The sequence below is a fragment of the Argopecten irradians genome, chromosome 7 (assembly GCF_041381155.1).
Source record: "Argopecten irradians isolate NY chromosome 7, Ai_NY, whole genome shotgun sequence".
Taxonomy (NCBI): Eukaryota; Metazoa; Mollusca; class Bivalvia; order Pectinida; family Pectinidae; genus Argopecten; species Argopecten irradians.
The window spans coordinates 1,247,051-1,270,101 of NC_091140.1; the positions used below are offsets into that span (position 1 = coordinate 1,247,051).

At 37.6% G+C, this 23,051-nt stretch overlaps 1 long non-coding RNA gene across 1 annotated transcript; it reads left to right on the forward strand.

The window, feature by feature from the left end:
* The first annotated feature begins 21,477 nt into the window (after positions 1-21,477).
* On the forward strand, positions 21,478-23,051 carry LOC138326984 (uncharacterized). The gene is made up of 2 exons (XR_011209012.1): positions 21,478-22,130; positions 22,495-23,051. It is a non-coding gene; the product is annotated as an uncharacterized lncRNA (long non-coding RNA).

A 23,051-nucleotide genomic window follows, 5' to 3' on the forward strand; every position in this document is an offset into this window, starting at 1 on the left:
TGACTCCTCAATTAATGTTGATTAAAACAGCAAAGAAAACTTCTTGCTGAATCTGATGTTACCAGGTCTTTGAATCTCATTATAATATGAAATCACACCTTTTAGTAGAATGACATCATATCATTATCAGAAATGGAGCTTAAATGTTTCCAAAACCAAAAAAACAAATAGTTCAAGGAAGTAACTGATCCCAATTTTCGTGAAACCTGAAAATATTTAAAAATTATTAGGTCGACAGGATCATAAATCATCAATTAGGATTTAAAGATACCACTAAAATGTTCACTGATTATGTTGATTATATTATTTTACTGGAGGAGGGGTATGGTGCTGGGGGCGTAAAGACACTTTAAGATTGCCCGATCACTGATTTTTGTACAACTGGGGAGGGGCAGGGATTCAGATACTGAAACAAATAGAGCTCACGACATAAATCATCCAACAGCGCTGTAAAACTGGCAGTTGTGTAAACATTCAAACAGATCGCTGTCACAAACACAAACCGCATGAATGTTCACGGCTGGTTATATGCAATCATAACTTCAATGATAATTCTCATAACCTTCTGTGAAATAAGTCATACGTTTGAATAATTAAAATTAACACTTACCTTTATACCTTTTGGACAACACGACATAAATCATCGGTGTTAAATTTAACAGAATGGTTATCACTTACCTTCCTATATGTATATGTAAAACGAGCGGAAATAACTTCCGGTCAGTCAAATGGAGGTGACAGGTGCCGTGATATACGATTTCAGTTTGTTAAGTTATATTTTATTTTCCAGTACAGGATGATTTGACTAATGAATCCATATATAATGATACAGTATTAAATGTAAATTGCAGGTAATACTAAGAAATGTTCGAGGGCCTGTACGGCATGTTTTCCCCAGATTTTGTCTAAAATTACCTTTAAACAGATTCGGTTCCAAATCTGACAGTGACCTTTGGGGTGGAGTTTACAACTTCCGACCATATGCTACTATACTGTGAGGTCAAAGAAATCATTCATTCATGTCCCACGCATACACCAGGTATGATAGGCTGGGCAATCAGCCTTTCTCGTTTCGGGCAGGCAATTGGTGGCCGTCGTTGAACACTTTCTATTCACATGTTCCTTGTTTGTTGTTAGGATACCAGATTGAACTTGCGTGTTAATTTTTATGGTATAAATAAACTTTTGTTGAACTATGTTACGTAAAATCACCCATAACAGAACCCTTTTGTTGCTGATATGGTTAGCTTAAAATTATGCGCTCCATTTCTCACTTGTTGTATATTCGGTATTTGTATTCACAATTTGATAGTTTAGTTTTGCTCATGGTATCCAAAAATATCTTCTTCGTGGTACAAGCGTGTTTACAGAATATCTCCTATGAACCTTGTGGTTATTCCAGAATATGCACACTCTTCCCCAGTCCTGTGATAAACAAAAATTTTTGTCTTGCAGAACAACGCGCCTAGTTGTATTAATTTTATTTCAATTCCATGTATAAAATTGCATGACCATTGAGTGCATGTGTCCATTTATCTAATACTTCAATTAGTGTAGAGAAGTTAGCAGCCAATTTATATTTGGTCCTACTTTCCCGGTTCAGTATTTTACATAAATGGACCGGGCCGGTGTCATTAACATCTGTTCAACTTTTTTGGTATTGGATCTTTAGCAAGTGGTGATCCTCCGGTGGTATGACTGATTTGCAATGATTTCAAGTAGTGTGAACTTTCATGATGAAAGATAATCTGTTGACTCATGTTCTCTACCCATACGCTTTGGTTATAATGTTTGACATACGCCTTTGGTTTTTCCTGTGTTAAGAGATATATGCTGTTTAAAATCTCCCCCACTGTCACTTCATGATATCATTGCTACCCATGGGTTATAAATGTTGACGCTTATATACGGCCAATGGTACGTCGTTCGAGTCGACCGAAACTCAAACTCGATAACCGAATTTAGCACAGCGTGTCTACCAGCATTCTAATTCTGTATAGTAAATAGCGAGCTTCTAGGCTTGCGGATTTCTCGGCTTTCTAAGTGCTAGCGCGTCCCACTCGCCTCTGTTCCCTACAGCCTCTTTTAGCCTTCCAACTTTCAAGTATTGTTACTATCTTTATGAAATCATGTGCTGCTAAAGCTGATTTGTTGTCTAAAACAAGTGTAGCCCAATAGCACCATCAGTGTCTGAAAGTGATTGTGAATTTTCCCAGAGACAATCGGTCTACAGAGAAAGAAAAATTCTATGTCCCAAGCCATTTTTCCATTGACAAGTTTTATAATATCACATGTACATTGCTAAAGCAACAAAATTACCAACGCAAATTACTAAAATTTACATACAGATTTTTCATACAAAAATTTTATTCTTTATCCTTGCCAAAGCACTTCATCAAATATAGATCAAAATGTCAGAAGTTGTCCAGGGATGCAGAATAAAAGAATTTGATGTCAAAATTTGCATAGCCAATAGGGCCAACATGATAAGAATTTACATAGACCAACCAGATTTTCTATAGCCTCGGGCCCATCGGGCCACATTTAATCGTGAACACTTGAATATTTGTGAGTGAAGTCTGAACATTGCAGAGTAGCTTGCAGGTTTTTAATGCTGTGGAAAAAGAAGGGGAAAAAAACGTAGCGGCCAGACAGGGATTCGAACATAAGCTGGCCATTGGGCTCTGCTGGACTGATCGGGGAGCATCCTAGTATTCGATGATCAAACACAATTATAAGAGTAGCAGGATTGGACTCGGTCAATTATCGGTGACTAGGTAGGTCAGTCGGTAGGGGGGAGCTCACTCGGCTAGTGTCCATGTGGGTCCCTGCGTTCGAATCCCGTCAGTCTGGTCGCTACATTTTCTCCTCTCCTGTTACAAATTTGGCACCCAACTAAATAACCCTTGGTTGGTGAGTGTTTTGGAATGGGTCTCATATGTCTTTGAGGAGGACGAAAACTTTGAGAAAGGAGAGAGCGAGGAGTGTAGCGGGATTGGACCAGGATCGATGGACCAGTGTAGCGCAGTCGGTAGGTAGAGGCACTTGGCATAGTGAGTTTGGAGGGTCCTGTGGTTCGAATCCCAGTCTGGCCGCTACATTTTCTCCTCTCCTGTTTTTAGGGCTGGGTATTGGAAGATCTAAAAACGAATACATATTGACGATACAGTGGACCTCTTTTTCAAATTTCAGTTGACTAATGTGTTTTGTAATTATTGTGACAATAAAAGACCAATTTTTGATAAAACATTTTATAACCAGGGAAAAAATCTACCAAACATTTGATTACGGTTATATCATCTTTGATAATTAATTTATGTCAATTTGTATTTCTTAGTTATGAAAAAGGCATTTTCTAATCCATCTAGATGAAACAGATGCCTTAAAACACTTCAAATTGATTGAAATGCTTTTACTTGAATGATGTTTTAGAATAAATTTTGTTTTGGAAGAATTTCACTATTTCTATAACAAAAAAAAAGTAGAGGTGAGATGTGTAAAACGATTAACAGCGATATACAACATGTTTAGCGAAATATTGATATTCGAGTTACACTGGTGTGAAAAGACGATACATATTGGTAATATCGATATAGTTGAGTCCAGCCCTACTCCTGTTACATAACAAATGCCACAAAATGCCTGCTGTCCTTTGAATCCTTCCTATCCAAGTCTCCCAATTCTAGAAAGTTGGGAGCCCCCTGAAAACGCAAAAAGTTTACATAATCCAGGCTAACTGCTAAGTGTACTCCCAAAGCTAGTAAATGGGTTAGCATGCTCACCAATTTTGTAATGGGATGAACTCACAAATAAAACACAAAATTATGTTGGAAGAAATGTAAAATAATCACCCACAGAAAACTTAGAACTCGCGGAAATAGTAACATGTGTAGCATAGAATGAAGTAAAACGAAATGAATGGATATGACATAATGAACCAACCAGTTAAATAAAAATTGTAGCTGTGTGTTAACATTGATTATGTACGAACCTTTATCTTTAGTACTGGCTGACAGTTAGCTTAAGCTAAACCCAGTGAGCAGGGGTCTGTCTCCAATGCTGCCCACAATGCTGTGCTATTATTCTATTGTGGGCCCTTTCCAGGGGGAACTTGTTTTCTTCTATAGTGTTGTCTGGCTAGCACATTATAGTCACCCGAGTCAAAGACAAGGGGACTATACCTCTGCCAAGATAACACTATAGGAGCAACTGTTCACATGGACATTACTATTATGACATCGAAACTATTTTGTCGATGCTTTGTGCTCATTCCCGGAGGAATATACTTTGGTATAGATTCCTGGTAAGTCATGTATAGTCACCTGTAGTCAAGAAGGGTCAGGGTAACTGTCCGCAAAATACCAGACCCATGCGGCTTGTTATCCAATCGCATTCCATTGTAAATTATCATTTGATGTACTAATAAATTTTTATGCATTAAAAAGGCCACTGACAGAGGATTAGAACAAGTATTAAATTAATTATTATGGTCGTTTTTTTTCGATCTGTCTACATCAACATGTTTAATGTTTCGGAGTAAAAGTTCAGGGGAAACACAATGAAGTTTGATTATCAAACTCTATGTTCAAAGTACATTTTTTTATTTTTTGTTTAATTTTCCTGTCCTTTAGTATACAGGGTTAGTGAAAGGATGTCTGATACACCGACTGGCTTACCCAGACAGATGTTCTGTCTCCCGAAGAAGGTACATTAGGTGTCCAGCACCCCGGCACCCAGACATAAAACCGGCACCTGTTCCAGAAACGTTGGGACAAACCAGTGGTTTGTACAACAATTTCAGTCATAGCTAATGATTACCAGAAAAGTTAGGGCGGACCAACTTTGACAAGCCCATAGGGGTATTCTGTTAATTATATGATTCCAGTAAACAACAATTGACACGCAATAGACACAGCCATATCAAACTATGTAACTGATTCCTCTTAGTAAATCAAGTCTAGGGTAAGTTCTACAACTTAGACACCAGCCATAGGAACAGTATTCTGTTAATTATAATGATTCCTCTTAGTAAATCAATGATTAGGGTGGTTTCTAGTACAACTTAGACACAGCCATAAGGAACAGTAATGATTCCTCTTAGTAAATCCACCATTAGTCAATCTTTTCATAGTATTGATATGTCCATCCAGAACATTTCTGAGTTTTCTTGATAAAAAACCGTAGTCAAGTGATTTACTGCTATAAAGCCTTCCATTCCTGGGTCAAAGTCAAACTTAGGGTGCTAGCCTGGTAGTGCCATTAGTTACATCCTTCTACAATAACTTTGGGAGTTACTCCTGGGTATATTACCATAGTTACCTACATCCTCTACAAACATTTGGGTACTAGCCTGGTAGTTACCCATAGTTACATCTTTACAATTTTGGGTACTAGCCATGCTAGTAAACTGGAGTTTACCATAGTTACCATACTCTACAACTTTTGGTTACTATAGCCTTGGTAGTTACCATAGTTAACAAACTCTATGGCGTTGGTTACTAAGCCTGGTAGGTTTACCGATAGTTACCATACTCAACAGCTTTTGGGTAACTAGCCTGGTAGTTACCATAGTTACATACTCTACAACTTTAGGTCTTACATGCATCGGTAGTATTACCATAGTTACATTACTCTATACAGCGTTGGTGTACTAATAGCCTGGTAGTTACCACCCAGTAAACATACACCTACGGCGTTTGTTACTAGCCCTGGAAGTTACCATATTTTACTGTTACATACTCAACAAACTGTTTTGGTATTAGCCTGGTTAGTTTTACCATAGATACACATACTCTACAACAACTTTAGTTATTTAGCCATGGTAGTTAGCCACAGTTTACATGACATTCTAACAACTTTGGGTACTAATATGACAGTTACTATAGTTACACTACTCTACAGCTTTGGGTACAAATAGCCTGATAGTTACCCCATAGTTTACATGACTCTACAACTTTGGGTATCTAGCTGGTAGTTACCATAGGTAACAGAGTTGGAGTACTATAGCCTTGATAGATTACCCGTCTATTAGATCTTACCATGGGTATTAGCCTGGTCAGTTCATAGTTACACTCTACTGCTCTTGGGTAGTAGCCTGGTAGTTTCCTATAGTACATTACTCTACAAACTTTTGGTCTTAGCCTGGTAGTTTACAATAGCTTATCATACTTCTACAACTTTAGGAATTAGCCTGGTTAGGTTACCATAGTATCCATACTCTAACGGCGTTGGTTACTAGCCTGGTATTTAACATAGTTTTACTGTTACATAACTTAACAAACTTGGGTTATTTGCCTGGTAAATTGCCTATAGTTACTACTCTACAGCTATGGGTTAACTTATAAGCCCTGGGTATTTACCATTGTTACATTACTCTACAGCGGTTGGGTTACGAGCCTGGTGAGTTACCATACGTTACTTTATCTCTTACAGCATTGGTCTTCTAGCCTGGTAGTTACCATTAGTTAACATTACTCTACTGCGTTGGTTTACTAAGTCTGTATAGGTTATCCATAGTTACAAACACTCTACAAACTTAAAGGTATTAGCCTGATTGTTAACCATAGTTACACTTCTCTTCAACTTTTGGTACTATAGCCTTGGAATTACCATTGTTACCCATCCTCTGATACTCCAAGGGCTTCCGATCACTTACGATCTCTACACCCTGGATCTATCTCTTTCGCTGTAAATTGAAGCAGCTCAGCGGTAAAACATTTGACCAATCACAGGCTAGCAAATATTTCATTTGAAGGACTACAGGGAGAGTGCGACGCCTAACCATCAAAGGCACAAGACGTCAACCACTATGGTTTCGTTATAACGGCTCTTTGGTCTGTACATCAAATGACTTTCTTACGCTGTTCTATTCTGTTGCCTCCGAAGTTTCACTATGAGTATAGTCCAGGGGTGTAGAGATCGTTAGTGGATCGGAACCCCTGGAAATATCGAGGGATGCCACTAGTTAAATAACCTAAACAATTTTGGGGTTACTAGGCCTGGTAGTTACCTATAGTTTTCATACGACTACAACTTTTGGGTGTGACATATTGCTGGTTAATTACCATAGTTACATACTCTACAGCGTTGGTTATAGCTGAAAGTTACCATAGTTTACATTCTCTACAGGTTGGGTACTATCAAGCCTGGTTGTTAACAATAGTTACAAACTCATACAGCGTTGGTTACTAGGCTGATATTACACATAGTTACAATACTCTACAACTTTGGGCTACCTTTGCCTGGTAGTTTCCATAGTTGCATACTCTAAAGCTATTGGGTACTTGCATGATAGTTACTCATAGTTACTTACTATACAAATAACTTTGGGTATTAGCCTGGTAGTTATCATAGTTACATACTCTACAACTTTGGGTATTAGCCTGGTAGTTACCATAGTTGCATACTCTACAGCTTTGGGTACTAGCCTGATAGTTACCATAGTTACATACTCTACAACTTTGGGTATTAGCCTGGTAGTTACCATAGTTACATACTCTACAGCGTTGGGGACTAGCATGGTAGTTACCATAGTTACATACTCTACAGCGTTGGGGACTAGCCTGGTAGTTACTATAGTTACATACTCTACAGCGTTGGGGACTAGCATGGTATTTACCATAGTTACATACTCTACAACTTTGGGTACTAGCCTTGTAGTTACCATAGTTATATACTCTACAGCGTTGAGTATTAGCCATAGTTACATACTCCTGATGGGCTAATATATAGTGATTATTACATGTCTTTGCTTCATTCTGTATCTGAACTGATGGGACTGTGAAGGCCTATGGGCCTCTTGTTTTCTGTATAAACATCAGTTTATTTCTGTTTACATAATGATGTACATGTATACCACTTCAGGCCTGTTTTCAGTTGTCACTTTATATCAACCATGATCCATTACCTTAAGACACTGACTGCGAATCATTGGTATAGATTTAACTTGTCTTTTCAGTTATCTAAAAGTGCAAAGAAGAAATCAACAAGATCCCGTCGAGAGAAAACCAAGCAAACAGATGACACTCACACATTGCAAGGTAATGCTTTATACCAAATGATGTAAAATCATATCAATACTTGGAGGTTATACACAAACATTATTTCTTCATGTGAACCTTGACAAAAAATTGAATTTCATGTGAAATTCACCTGTGAATTTTGTGAATTTTACTTTGAAGGAAATATTCACATGAAAAATTTATAGATGCTCCACCGCTAACAGAGCATAAACAGTTCTCATCATTTGAACATTAATTGGTGTTTAATCGTGTATATACAGGGTGTCCCAAAAAACATATCCCGAGTTTGACGCTTTATAAAAAGGGTTTTGATAGACGGAGGAATTTGATCTATTTACCATTAGAAAGGCAGTGAGTTGTTCTGTATAACAACCCGGACAAATATCTTTTTGTTAATACTTACAATGAAAATCGGAAGAAAGTCATATTTCACTAATTTTGCGATTTGTTTAGAAAATCAATAACTTTCGGTTAAAGAATAGGGCGCTAGCTGTCCGTCCTTCTTTTCGATGACATGATGAATTATGTCCCCGAAATTCCTCACCATCTCATAATTCTGTAAATCTGCTTCATCGGACCGCATTGTAGATTTTAATAACTGCAGCCTGATTCTTCATGGTGCTAGAAAGTCACCAAAATATGACAATCGATGATGTCATCATTTCTATTATGACCTCATCATACATAATGACAATGTAATCTGTACATTTTTACCAAATTAAGTTAAATTTGGATACTACTGCTTTCCAAATTATTTAGAATTTTCAAAAAAAGTTCAGTATTGCAAAATTTATTACACGTCAAAGTCGGGACATGTTTTTTGGGACACCCTGTACATGTGTCTAATTAACACAAAAAATAACACGAAATAATTTGTTTTGCTTCCGGTGCATGCACAATCAGTACATCATTCCATATAGGACATAGTGCCATGAAATTTTTTCGGGATGCAATTAATTATTCTTAATATTTTTATCTTGAAGTAAAGTTATATTAGAAGCTCAAATTTTTCAATGGTGGTAATGATGTAAAGTAAGTTACTTTTGTAACTGAAGAAAAATACTAAATCGTCTGCTCCTGTTTTTGATAGTGAAAAAATGAAATACCATTTGTCAGCGGTGGAGCATCTTTAACGTGAAATTCATGTGGGGAAAAAAATGGTTTTAATACATAACAATTTGGAAAAAAATGTATAGGACAAACAATTATGTATGATCAACAATAACAATTTATTCAAACGAGTGCGGCCATGTCTAATGTTATGGTAGAAATATTGTGGTCGAAGGCATCTAGAAACATTTTTTCAGGCAAATTTCTTTTTAAAAATACCCACTGCATATTTCATTGCTTGCTCAGTTTAATTTTCTATTTTGTTCTTTTGTAAATTCGTCGGCTTTCAAGTTTCCAAACCGTGACATTTGCGTTTTGGAAAATGTCGTTCACACACAGCTTGTTTGCCAGTGAATAGCGCATATAGCGACAGTAATGTCATTGGAACAAAAAGCTCGCCAAACCATAGTACCGCAGGAAACCACAGTCCGGGGACTATGGCTAAATAGTGCCCGGGGGCTGAGCCATTGAAAACGCGAGAAAAAGTCATGTTAGGCCGGAGGAAAAAAATATGTCTGTTTAGGGTCCTCTGACCCTACCTAGATTTAACCCCCTTGACCCTAAACTTTTTATTGATAAAAATTGAAAATCCTGTGATGCATCATTTTCGTTTGCGTCCGTGGCGAAGTCCCTCAACTTTTGGGACTTTGCAATCAAACGCACCCAAAAAATGGCGGCCATGACAGGTGAGCCAGCTGGCCAAACGCAGGCAAACTAACCGAGGTACAGACGCAAAACGCCAACCAGACATGACAATTGGATTATGAATGGCAATCGCCAATTAATTAACACCTTAGTTACACTATTCTAGGTCCTGTGGCCCACTTTCAGCATGGTATGGCTAGCGTGTTGTGTCAGTACTGCGGTGCCGGTGAGTGACAGCGCTAAGTGTTGAGGTTTTGTCTGGGTTAAATATCGCTTGTAAATTAAATATTTTGTTTCAATCCAAAGTTAGTGTACATATTTATTAGCTCACCTGGTCCGAAGGACCGAGGTGAGCTTATGGGATACCGCAGCGTCCGGCGTCCGTCGTCCGTCAACAATCGACTTCTTCTCCATAACCGCTGGTCGGATTTCAACAAAATTTGACTGGTAGCATCCTTATGGGCTACTAACTGAAAATTGTACAAATGATTGGGCTGATCCCCTGGGGGCCTGAGTGGCGGGGCCAAAAGGGGTCAATTTGGCTATTTCCATATAAACGACTTCTTCTCTGAAACCAAGCATGGGATAGCACCCATAATGCAATGGTAGCATCCTTATAGGGTGGGGATTCAAAATTGTACAAATGATGGGGCTGACCCCCCGGGGGCCTGAGGGGCGGGGTCAAAAGGGGGTCAATTTGGCTATTTCCATATAAACGACTTCTTCTCTGAAACTAAGCATGGGAGATAGCACCCATAATGCAATGGTTAGCATCGTTATAGGGTGGGGATTCAAAATTGTACAAATGATGGGGCTGACCCCCGGGGGCCTGAGGGGCGGGTCAAAAGGGGTCAATTTGGCTATTTCCATAAAACGACTTCTTCTCTGAAACTAAGCAAGATATAGCACTCATAATGCCATGGTTGTATCGTTATAGGGTAGGGATTCAAAATTGTACAAATGATGGGGCTGACCCCCGGGGAGCCTGAGGGGCGGGGTCAAAAGGGGTCAATTTGGCTATTTCCATATAAACGACTTTTTCTCTGAAACCAAGCATGGGATAGCACCCATAATGCAATGGTAGCATCCTTATATTGTGGGGATTCAAAATTGTACAAATGATGGGGCTGACCTCCCAGGGGCCTGAGGGGCGGGGTCAAAAGGGGCCAATTTGGCTATTTCCATATAAACGACTTCTTCTCTGAAACTAAGCATGGTATAGCAATGATAATGCAATGGTAGCATCCTTATAGGGTGGGGATTCAAAATTGTGCAAATGATGGGGCTGACCCCCCGGGGGCCTGAGGGGCGGGGTCAAAAGTGGCCAATTTGGCTATTTCCATATAAACGACTTCTTCTCTGAAACTAAGCATGGTATAGCACCCATAATACAATGGTAGCATCCTTATAGTGTGGGGATTCAAAATTGTGCAAATGATAGGGCTGACCCCCCGGGAGCCTGAGGGGCGGGGTCAAAAGGGGTCAATTTGGCTATTTCCATAAAACCACTTCTTCTCTGCAACTAAGCATGGTATAGCACCCATAATGCAATGGTAGCATCCTTATAGGGTGGGGATTCCAAATTGTGCAAATGATAGGGCTGACCCCCGGGGCCTGAGGGGCGGGGTCAAAAGTGGTCAATTTCCATATAAATGACTTTTTCTCTGCAACTTAACATGGGATTACGCTCATAATGCGGGGGTCTGAAGGGTGGGGTCAGAAGGGGTTAACGTTATTAAGCTATTTCCATATAAACGACTTCTTCTCTGCAACTAAGAACGGAAGAGCACTTATAATGCAATGGTAGCATCCTTATAGGTTTGGGATTTGAAATTGTACAAATGATAGGGCTGACCCACGGGACCTTAGACGGCAATAGATGCGAGGTCAAAAAGGTCAATTAGGCTACTACTTTCATATAAATTACTTTGTCTCTGAACCTATGTATTGGATAGCATATTAATATGGTATCAATAGCATCATTGTATGGTTGTGATTCAAAATTAAACTTTGGGAGTCAATTTTGCTTATTTTTCTAATTGTCGAGTCTTGTGATAATTACTAACAAAAAACCAGGTGAGCGATACAGGCCCTCTGGGCCTCTTGTTATATTTGGGACAAGGAAGTAATTCCAACCGTGTGGACAAAACAAAATTGTCAAATTTTCGAGGCAATCTGCCCTTTTATCAAGACATACAAAACGAACAGGATTATTCATTATATTTCAAACTTCTTTGACAATATGCAGTCTGCGTGTAAATTATTCTGTATATCTACAAGTTTGTAAAGCGAAAATGAAAAAGGCAAGTTTTTCCATTATTAAAGATAGAATCTAACATACAGTCAAACCTCAATGTATCGAAGTTCAAGGGACCGTCAGAAAAACTTCGAAACATCGAGACTTCATATTTTTCGTGGTTGAAATTAGACCGATGGTTTTTTTTACCATGACCAACTGTGGTAGTTGTGTACATGTCGTCTCCGTTCCGTAAACTTTATAATCATTGTATTTACCACAAGCAAAACAAAATAAAAACGAAGTATGCAATTAATCACATGTATTGCTATCGTTAGCAATACATACGTATATTATAAACAAGACTTACGTGTACTAGGCCTAACCCATGTACAAGTATTTGTTTGGTGACTATTTAAGCGATGGTTAATATTCCGGAAACGAAAACACGTAAAAATGAAACTAAAAAGGAGGAACCGAAAGCGTTACAGCACCTACAAAATTCTTCGATTTAGAATGATCGATTTGCTCCAATATTTATGCCAAAGTTGTGCAATGTAACAGTTTTGAGTATGAGTTACTAATAATGTGGCTCGCTATTTACCGTTCCGTAAATTCTACAAACCGCTACCAATGGCGGCGGCGAACATCAAAAACGACTAACTGTATCTTTGCCGTACTAATGATTTAATAACGCAGCTTGTAAAAACAAAGCACCGGGTATCGGTCTGATTAGTGATATTAATTATCTTGATGATATCAAGCTAGCAACACAAGCTGTCATAATCCCTATTGTCCGGCGAAGGCCCGTCGCGAGACAGCTAGGTGTGACAGCATGCCGCGGGGTTTCGACGAATACCTGTTCTGTACAGGTAAATTTTCATTCGAATCTTCGAGTGTCAGTTACCTTTGATTCTATAACAAATGGTCCATGAAAAAAGTTTGATACATCGAGAACTTCGATTCATAAAACTTTGATTCATACATGGGTTAGTTATTAATGTTATATAGTGAAGAAATTCGGGACCAGACAAAAAGTTCGATACAGCGAGAAATTCGATTCATCGAAGTTCGAATCATCGAGGTTTAACTGTATATTGAAAAATTGAAACAAGAAAAAAATTAAAATTAAAAGACAATTATTTGTAAAAGAGAAAGAGACAATGTTTAGCAGCATGTTAAAGTATGATGAACAATATAAACTGACTTTTTAATGCATATTTAAAATATCATGCAAGTAGATATCTACATAGGCAATAAATTTGTGATATGAAAATTATATAAAATAAAAAAAATAAAAAATCCGACCTACCTATCCTATTTTTTTGGCCTCATGTGACCCTAAACAAACATAATTTTTTTTGGCCTTATGTACTAAACACTGTTATTCATCATGTAACAAGGAATATCTTTGTGGAATTCTATTTGATTTACCTCCTGTCATTTGTGGAATTCTATTTGATTTTACGGAAATTCTCCTGTCATTTGTGGAATTCTATTTGATTTACCTCCTGTCATTTGTGGAATTCTTTTTGATTTACCTCCTGTCATTTGTGGAATTCTATTTGATTTACCTCCTGTCATTTGTGGAATTCTATTTGATTTACCTCCTGTCATTTGTGGAATTCTATTTGATTTACCTCCTGTCATTTGTGGAATTCTATTTAATTTACCTCCTGTCATTTGTGGAATTCTATTTGATTTACCTCCTGTCATTTGTAGAATTCTATTTGATTTACCTCCTGCCTTTTGTGGAATTCTATTTGATTTACCTCCTGTCATTTGTGGAATTCTATTTAATTTACCTCCTGTCATTTGTGGAATTCTATTTGATTTACCTCCTGTCATTTGTAGAATTCTATTTGATGATTTACCTCCTGCCTTTTGTGGAATTCTATTTGATTTACCTCCTGTCATTTGTAGAATTCTATTTGATTTACCTCCTGTCATTTTGTGGAATTCTATTTGATTTACCTCCTGTCATTTGTGGAATTCTATTTAATTTACCTCCTGTCATTTGTGGAATTCTATTTGATTTACCTCCTGTCATTTGTAGAATACTATTTGATTTACCTCCTGTCATTTGTAGAATTCTATTTGATTTACCTCCTGTCATTTGTAGAATTCTATTTGATTTACCTCCTGTCATTTGTGGAATTCTATTTTATTTACCTCCTGTCATTTGTAGAATTCTATTTAATTTACCTCCTGTCATTTGTAGAATTCTATTTGATTTACCTCCTGCCTTTTGCAGATACTGATTGTAAACCGAGAACAAAACATCAGAAAGAAAAGAACCAACAGAAATATGACAAGGAAGATGAATGTAAAGAAAATAGAAAACCGAGAGAGAAAAAGGTCAAATCTCACAGAACAGACAGTTTGCATTCATCTAGAGAAGTTGATGAAGTTTTCGAAAACAATGAAGAACAGGGAGTACCAGTGAGAAAGAGCACTGCTTGTACTGATCTGACAAGGTCACAAACAAAGCACAGGAAGAAACACCAAAAGAAACCCAAACCTATCACCCCCAATTCTGAGTCTCCTAGTGTGCCACAGATAAAAACCCACAACATTCGTTTGTCAAGTGCTCGATCATCTTCAGAGAGCCCTGAATACTTTTGGGGATAATGTAACTGAATCTACGAGAATCCACAGTGATGCTAGCCTGGAGTGTGTGTTAGACTCTGCTGATGTGTCGGCGATATCGTTCCATCGACCTGACAGTGTATCGGGCAGTACAGCCATGGACAGTTTTAGATATAACTCTAATGATGACTCCTATAAACTGTTAAATATAAAATGTGACAGACGATCAAACAGCCCAGAAACCTCGCCTACCAATGGTTGTGTAAATCTGCAGGCGTTGACAATTTATGATTCAAATCATGATGACAGCAAGGGGGATAACTCTTTAAAGACCGTAAGTCACTCTCACTTGTACACAACGGCTCCATGTGTTAGAGATGACAGTGTTGAAGTGATAGAGTCTTCGTGTAACTCTCACAAAGACACAGCCTCGTCAGGCTCTAGTTACGAAGTACAGGATGTTTCAGTACAGGTACAGACACATTCTGAGGAGGAGACAGAAAAACATAAACTCTCGCCTCGGGTACATGCCTATTACCGTGATCAGCATATTATCGTGATTTTCCAACTTAAAAGGTTTGTATTAAATCTTTTTTAGTTGTAATGTTTTCAGATGTTTTGGGATTTTTTTTTAAATACATTTGTAAATAAAAAAATTGAATTACGATTATAAGGCATGCACACTGATTTCCCGGTGGTTATACGTATACTGACTTCAATGGTTCATACATCAAACTTATACGGAATGTAGTACCTGAACAAATAAAAACAAACATCTTTCTTATTTCAGAATTTAATGGTTTTTCGAAATAGTAAAATAAACAATAGTTTTCACCTACCGTGAGCAGACTACACTCTCCTTTTCTACCGGTTAATATAATTTACGGTAAATGAAACAGAAAGTAGATTTCTATACCAACGAAGAAATACATTGTATGACTACTGTAGGCTAAGATACTAGTACATCTGCAACGACTAGTTAAACATTTAACATTGTGGGTTTGTTAAATTATTTTGCACTATCAACATTCCATACAAACCTTAGAAAACACTTTCGTTTCTGATGATTCGTTAACAAACACGCTTCCGGTCATGATCAGCCACGCTGATCGAGCCATGCTGAGTGCGATTGTGTAAACACACGTCGTGTTTTATGTACAGGTAAGTCACAATTGTAAAGTGACACTAATTAGGAAGCCAGACTTGAGAGGATTATTAAACAATTATTAATTAGCAGTCATTGTTGTAGTATGTCCCCATAGGCCTGAATCTGCAAATACCGATCGCGATATGTGCAGGTAAACCAATCACGTGTTACGACAAACCACAGGTGAATTTCAATTGTTTGTATCAATGTTATATTTTTTTTAATTTAAAATTTTGACTAAAATTAAATTCGAGATAGCGACTATTTTTTTCGTTGAATATCCGTTCTAGGGACCAGGAATTGACTTTGACACAACCGGAGTTTCGAGTCATCGAAATTCGAGTCATCCGATCTTAAAATACATACACAAAGAAGGACAAAAATCGGGACTTGAAAATTAATTCGACTCAACCGGAATTTCGACTCAAGCGATTTTGAGATAACGAGTTTCGACTGTATTTGATAACATTAAATACGTTTAAGCATACCATTCTATTGATTTTCCAATGGATTATTTTTTCTTAAATCAATACTCAACGTTGACGTCTCTATTGTGACGTCATGATTACGTCGGATTTTCGCGCCATTCTCAGATTTTTTCTTCATAGTATATGAAGGAAAAGAATCGGCCAATCAGAAAGTTGGATTTAGTATGAAAAAAAATAAAAATTAACTATTAGCAGCACAATCACACAAATAACAAGAGGTCCATGGGCCTTATAACGGTCATCATGGCACAAAACAACAGTCACAGTATAAAGTAGAGGTTAACATCAGCAATACAAGGAACACCTTAATTTAATAGGTATGTTTCTGGAATAGGTAAAGGTCATCTGTTGAACAAACTTGGTAGCCCTTCATCCTAGTATGCTATAGGCCAAATACCAAGTCTCGTAGGCCTCTTAGCTATTCACAAGAAGTTGTTTAAAGGTTTTAGCTAGCTTGACTCCTGTGAAGTTGAATGGTTGTCAAGGTCATTTATTTGAATAATTTGTTTCTACAGATGTTCCATGACATATATGGTTGTAACCCATTCAAGGATTAAGAATGAGTCAGATTTTAAAGCCAAATTTCAGAAAGGTCCCAGTTTGGACCCGTGCCGTTCAATCCCCATGGGTCTTACCTCGGTCCTTTGTAAAATATGATTGTCCTCATGCACTTATGACAAATATGGTTGTGATCCACTCATGGGTTAATGAGGATTAGGATTTTAAAGCAAACTTTTATCAAAATTTTCCCTTCTGAGCCCCATCCCTTTGTCACTTAGAGTCAAATCTGTCTCATTAATATAAGATATGATTGTCTTCACCAATTGACTTGTCTTTTGATGTTTCACACCAATTATGGTTGTTATTCACTCAAGGGTTTAGGAGAAGTAAGCATTTAAAACGCCAAATTTTTTCATAATTGCCCCTTACTGAGCTCCACCCCTCTGTCCCCATGGGGGACGGTCAGGACCCAGCATCGTTTATATCAAAAATATGATTGTCCTTCTCCAATGATAGTATTACACCGAAAATTGTATGTAATCCAACTCAAGGGTTTGGAGGAGAGAGGAGGAGTAGGAGTTTTAGGATCTTTTAAATCCAAATTTTATCAAAGCTTTCCCCCTTCTGAGCCCGCCCATCTGTCCCCAGAGGTGCTCTGAGTACCTAACTCGTTTATAAAAAAAATGATGGGCCTTACCACAAATTGTTCGTTTCACACCTATTAATGATGTCAATACACTCATTCGGGTTTTTTTAAAGGGTTAAGGAGGTCAAAGGGAGTAGGCTAGGACATTTTGCATAAATATACCACACAGATCGACGCCAACCTGACGCACTACAACGTGACGTTTCATTATATAAGACCTATATAATAAATTACACCTGGGTGGCTACATGAAATCCCACGCATATGTATTTAAATGCCCATTAAGAACACCATCGACTTTATAAGTTAACTCCAGTAAATCATTTGCACAAGTTCGAAATAAGACATAAACCCAATTAAATAGACCGGCCAACACAATAGCATTTGTGTGGTTCTCATGCTATTTAACAGGATTTGAACAAACATACCTTAATTTTTATATGATCCACTATAATTGCAATATTGATTTTCATTTTGATGAGTTAGACTACATCTTTATTACCTCCGGTGAAGGAACGATGAGGGTGACTATCGGGTCGTGAGGTTAGAGGGGGAGGACTTGCAAGTCATTTTATCTAATCTCTTATAGTTTTCCACTGCCATACCTCCTCATCTTATGGCAAACCTACGCCAAAATCGTCAGTCTTTGTATCCCAAACACAAATATAAACAACTAGATCCTCCAAAGATAAGTTCTATTAGTCATCACATTATTTGTGTCCACAATATTTATTACTTTACAAATTTCATTTTTAGATGTTTATAGCTATTTGATCACTTAAAGGATTGCATTGTACTTAATTTTTTGCTATTTAAATGTATTATGTTACATTTTGAACTCCAATCCTAACAATATCCTCACTTGTGCCTTTCAGATGTGATTTTAATTCTAGTATATTCTTTCCTACATATAACACCAAACTATATACACCGGTTAACCTCTTTTCATACTACAACAGTATAAAAAGAATGATAAAAGGCCGCAATCCTCAACAGGACATCCCCAATCCACCTAACTCCAGTAAGAGGGCATCAACAAAAGGTCACCATTCACCTACTCCTGTTAAAGACATCAAAATGTCACCATTCACCTACTCCTGTTACAGGCATCAAAAGTTCACCATTCACCTACTCCTGTTAAAGGCATCAAAAGTTCACCATTTGCCTACTCCTGTTAAAAACAACAAAAGGTCACCATTCACCTACTCCTTTTAAAGTCATCAAAAGGTCACCATTCACCTACTCCTGTTAAAGGCATCAAAAGGCCACCATTCACCTACTCCTGTTAAAGACATCAAAAGGTCACCATTCAACTACTCCTGTTACAGGCATCATATAGTCACCATTCAACTACTCCTGTTAAAGGCATCAAAAGGTCACCATTCAACTATTCCTGTTACAGGCATCAAAAGGTCACCATTTGCCTACTCCTGTTAAAAAACAACAGAAGGTCACCATTCACCTACTCTTTTTAAAGGCATCAAAAGGCCACCATTCACCTACTCCTGTTAAAGACATCAAAAGGTCACCATTCACCTACTCCTGTTAAAAGCATCAAAAGTTCACCATTTGCCTACTCCTGTTAAAAACAACAAAAGGTCACCATTCACCTACTCCTTTTAAAGTCATCAAAAGGTCACCATTCACCTACTCCTGTTAAAGGCATCAAAAGGTCACCATTCACCTACTCCTGTTAAAGGCATCAAATAGTCACCATTCACCTACTCCTGTTTAAGGCATCATATAGTCACCATTCACCTACTCCTGTTACAGGCATCAAAAGGTCACCATTCACCTACTCCTGTTACAGGCATCAAAAGGTCACCATTCACCTACTCCTGTTACAGGCATCAAATAGTCACCATTCACCTACTCCTGTTACAGGCATCAAAAGGTCACCATTCACCTACTCCTATAAGCATCAAAATGTCACCATTTACCTAATCCTATAAGCATCAAAAGGTCACCATTCACCTACTACTCCTGTTAAAGGCATCAAAATCTCACCACAATGTGGCACATCAATATGTCACAATTCACCTACTCCTATATAAGCATGAGAATGTCACTATTCATGATATTATGTCTGTAAGTCATCAAATTACATATATACTTATATATATATATACTTACTGCTAAGAATACTAGTAGGGTTACTATGGCAGCAGCACGCCCCATATTCCTCACAACAGAGCCACGATATTCAGAAATATACATGTTAAACTGAGATGCTATTGTTTTGACCAGAGGTTGACAATTTATCACAAATCGAGATCTGTTCTCTATCCAAGCATGCTAAATTTATTGCTAAAACTGTCTAGATAAAAAAAAACTGTAGTTCCTGACAATTGGCTATAATGTGTAGAGTGTGTAGAAGTGCGGGGTCAATAGTGGGCTCCGTAGTATCATTTGTAGTGAGAAATTCCGGCTAATGTTCCAGAAAGATGGTATCTCTAGTAAGAGGAACGTTACATAACTAATGGTGGTTCTAATTCAATCTGTGCTCATACCACCACAAACTTACACTAACATCAATATCACAACAAAATACATTCATAATTATTAAGTTTTGCAGTGAGGAAAATATTAATTCAAGATACCAAAAAAGAGCTGATGTATTGATTTTCAATATATTGGTCCTACTTTTTTGTCATGATTAAAATAAAACATAACCATTTACATTAGCATATTCCAGGTCAAAAGGTTAATATCTATATAATTAAATTTAAAACCGCAAATGTTTTTGATGACTGAATTCAGATGCTTGAAACAAAGTTTTATCTTTGGGTCAAAGATATTCTAGCTCGATCTCGATCTCTTGCATAGGACATTCAAAAACAACTTAAATGATTATTTTAGGTATATCATAAATTCCATTTCCTTGTATTTTCATTTAAAATATATTGCTCCGACATTTGGAAATATCTTAGTACTTAATTAGGTAACCTCAATCAACCTCCCTGATCCTTGTCATATCCCCACATCATAAGGATATCAACAATGCAATATGAGAGCTATCCAATGCTCAGTTTCAGAGAGAAGAAGTGGGATATATAAAGAAATAGCCAAATTGACCCTTTTGGCACCGCCCCTCAGGCCCTTGTAGGTGGTGGTGGTGGGGGGGCAGCCCAACAAATTGTACAAATTTGCATCACCACCCAATAAGGATGTTACCATTGCAATATGAGTCTTATCCAATGCTTAGACTCAGAGAAGTCATTTGAAATTGCCAAATTGACCCCAGGGGGTCAGCCCCATCATTTGTACAATTTTGAATCCCTACCCCATAAGGGTGTTACCATTGCATTATGAATGCTATCCAATACTTTTTTTTAGAGAAGAAGTTGTTCATAAGGAAAAAGCCATATTGGCCTCTTTTGGCCTCACCCCTCAGAACCCCAGGGGATCAGCCTCATCATTTGTACAATTTTGAATCCCTACCCCATAAGGATGTTACCAATGTAATATGAGTGCTATCCAATTCTAAGTTTCAGAGAAGAAGTTGTTTATATGGAAATAGCCAAATTGACCCCTATTGGCCCCGCCCCTCAGGCCCCCAGGGGGTCAGCCCAGCCATTTGTACAATTTTCAGTCAGTACCCCATAAGGATGCTACCAGGTTAAATTTCGACATGCAGTTATTGAGAAGAAGTTGATTGTTGACGGACGGATAGACACCAGACGCTGGACGCCAAGGTATCACATAAGCTCACCTTGGTCCTAATTCAGACCAGGTGAGCTAATAATTCATGAGTTAAATGTTTATATCTCGATAGTGGAACTCTTCAGTGTTATGGTAAGTATTATTATCGATGTATATATACAGCAGATCATACTAAATAACATGTAGTTTGTATGTAACCAGAAAAGATAGTTGAAAATAATTTTAAACACTAATTTATATTAATTACTGTTAACGACTCTGTTTGTCATTGCTATGCAGTGTTTTTTTTTTAGGCCGAATCTACCGCCGAACTTCGGCTGTTTCCCCTAGCTCAAAAGTAGCATATTTTCCCAAAATAAAATCGTATTTTCCCAAAATAAAATCGTATTTTTCCCAATTGAGTTGTACGTCTGTCGTTTATTGCTAGCAGTTGTCTTGTCCCAGTGTTTTTTGTCTCAAAAGATGCCGTAATAAATTCAGAAAACATCGTAGAACTTCCGTGTTTACTGTTATCTGACTGCAAAGCGCGCTGATGATTGATCGTTATCGCCAATGCGTTTTACTTCCGGTATTTCGTTCAGGGTCACTCTTGAGTTTGAATCGCATTATCTGTAAACGTATTTGTCAAGCGTCTATAGGATTGTGAACGCAGGTACGAGTCAAGGGTGAAAATGTCGCATAATTCAAAATATTACAACAAACGGCTCAACAAAAAAGATGCCAGGGGTCTGACAAGGATAAATGACCTTTGGAATTTGAAAAATTCGACACAACAAACTGAATTACTAGTAGAAGAATCTCCATCGCCTGTTCAACAGGCTGACCAGTCCAGTGTTGGGAATGAGCTCAATAACGATCATGACGTGGATCCTCAGCCGATCCAATCACCCAGTAAAAAGATCAAAATAAGTCCAGTGGTCACTGTCAGTACTACAGTGTCTCTAATTGATAAGTTTATAATGTCATTATGGTGCCAGTTACAAGTCAAGTGTCTGTAAGTCTAAATTGTAACAATGAATCCCTAGGATTTTTACAAAATAACAACAAACTATGTGTACACCGACAGTCACACAGCCAGGATGAGGTTAGTAGAGTAGTCCATATCTGATACCTTTTGTTTTCAATTTTCCTGTTGGTAATCTACTGCCAATTGCACTAATAGACTAGTAATTTATTCAGTTATTTTATTTAAAAATAATCCTTAAGTTAAGTGTTCTAAATAAATTACTAACTTAAAAAATGAATCTTTGTGTTTACCTACTAGTTTATTTCAGATTGAGATAAACTTTAGCTAGATAACTATGATATCAAACTATTAGTTAGGAAAAATAGATCACTTGGCAGTTGAGTAGTGATAAATTCAATCATTATAATTCTCTGATTTTCTTAATAGTTATTAACACACTGACAGATTGTGCTGATGTCCATTTTTATTTTTGTCTTTGCAGGAAGAATGAGAAGTTGAAACTTCAAGACATACAACACCGCTTCATGACGGACCAAGTTTTACAACAATGTTTCCCCTCTGTCAAGCAACTATATGAGCTAGCAATGCTCATCCCACCATCCACTGCTGTTGTGGAAAGAGGTTTCTCTCTGATGAACAATATTCTGACACCAAAGAGAAACCGACTTTCACAACGGCAGCTGGAGGGTGTGCTGAGGATCTGCCACACTGAAGTAAAACTTCAATCTACAGATCTGGAGAAGTTGGTTGATGACTTCAAAGGACTGAAAAAAAGAAAACGGGACATGTGAATTCTATACAAATTTACTGTCTAAAAGACGATTGAATATGTATTGTTGATAAATAACACCGATTTGATGTAAACAATAGTCTCAAACCTGAGATTTAGAGGCATTTCAGACTGTGATTTTTCACAAATCTTTACGAAAACAAAATTGTCTGTAATTTTCATTTCGCAGCCATACAGTACTGTATTGTACCTTTGTAAAGTCAAAGCAAAGGCTGGTACATCATAATAAAACTGAATTGTTGATTTTG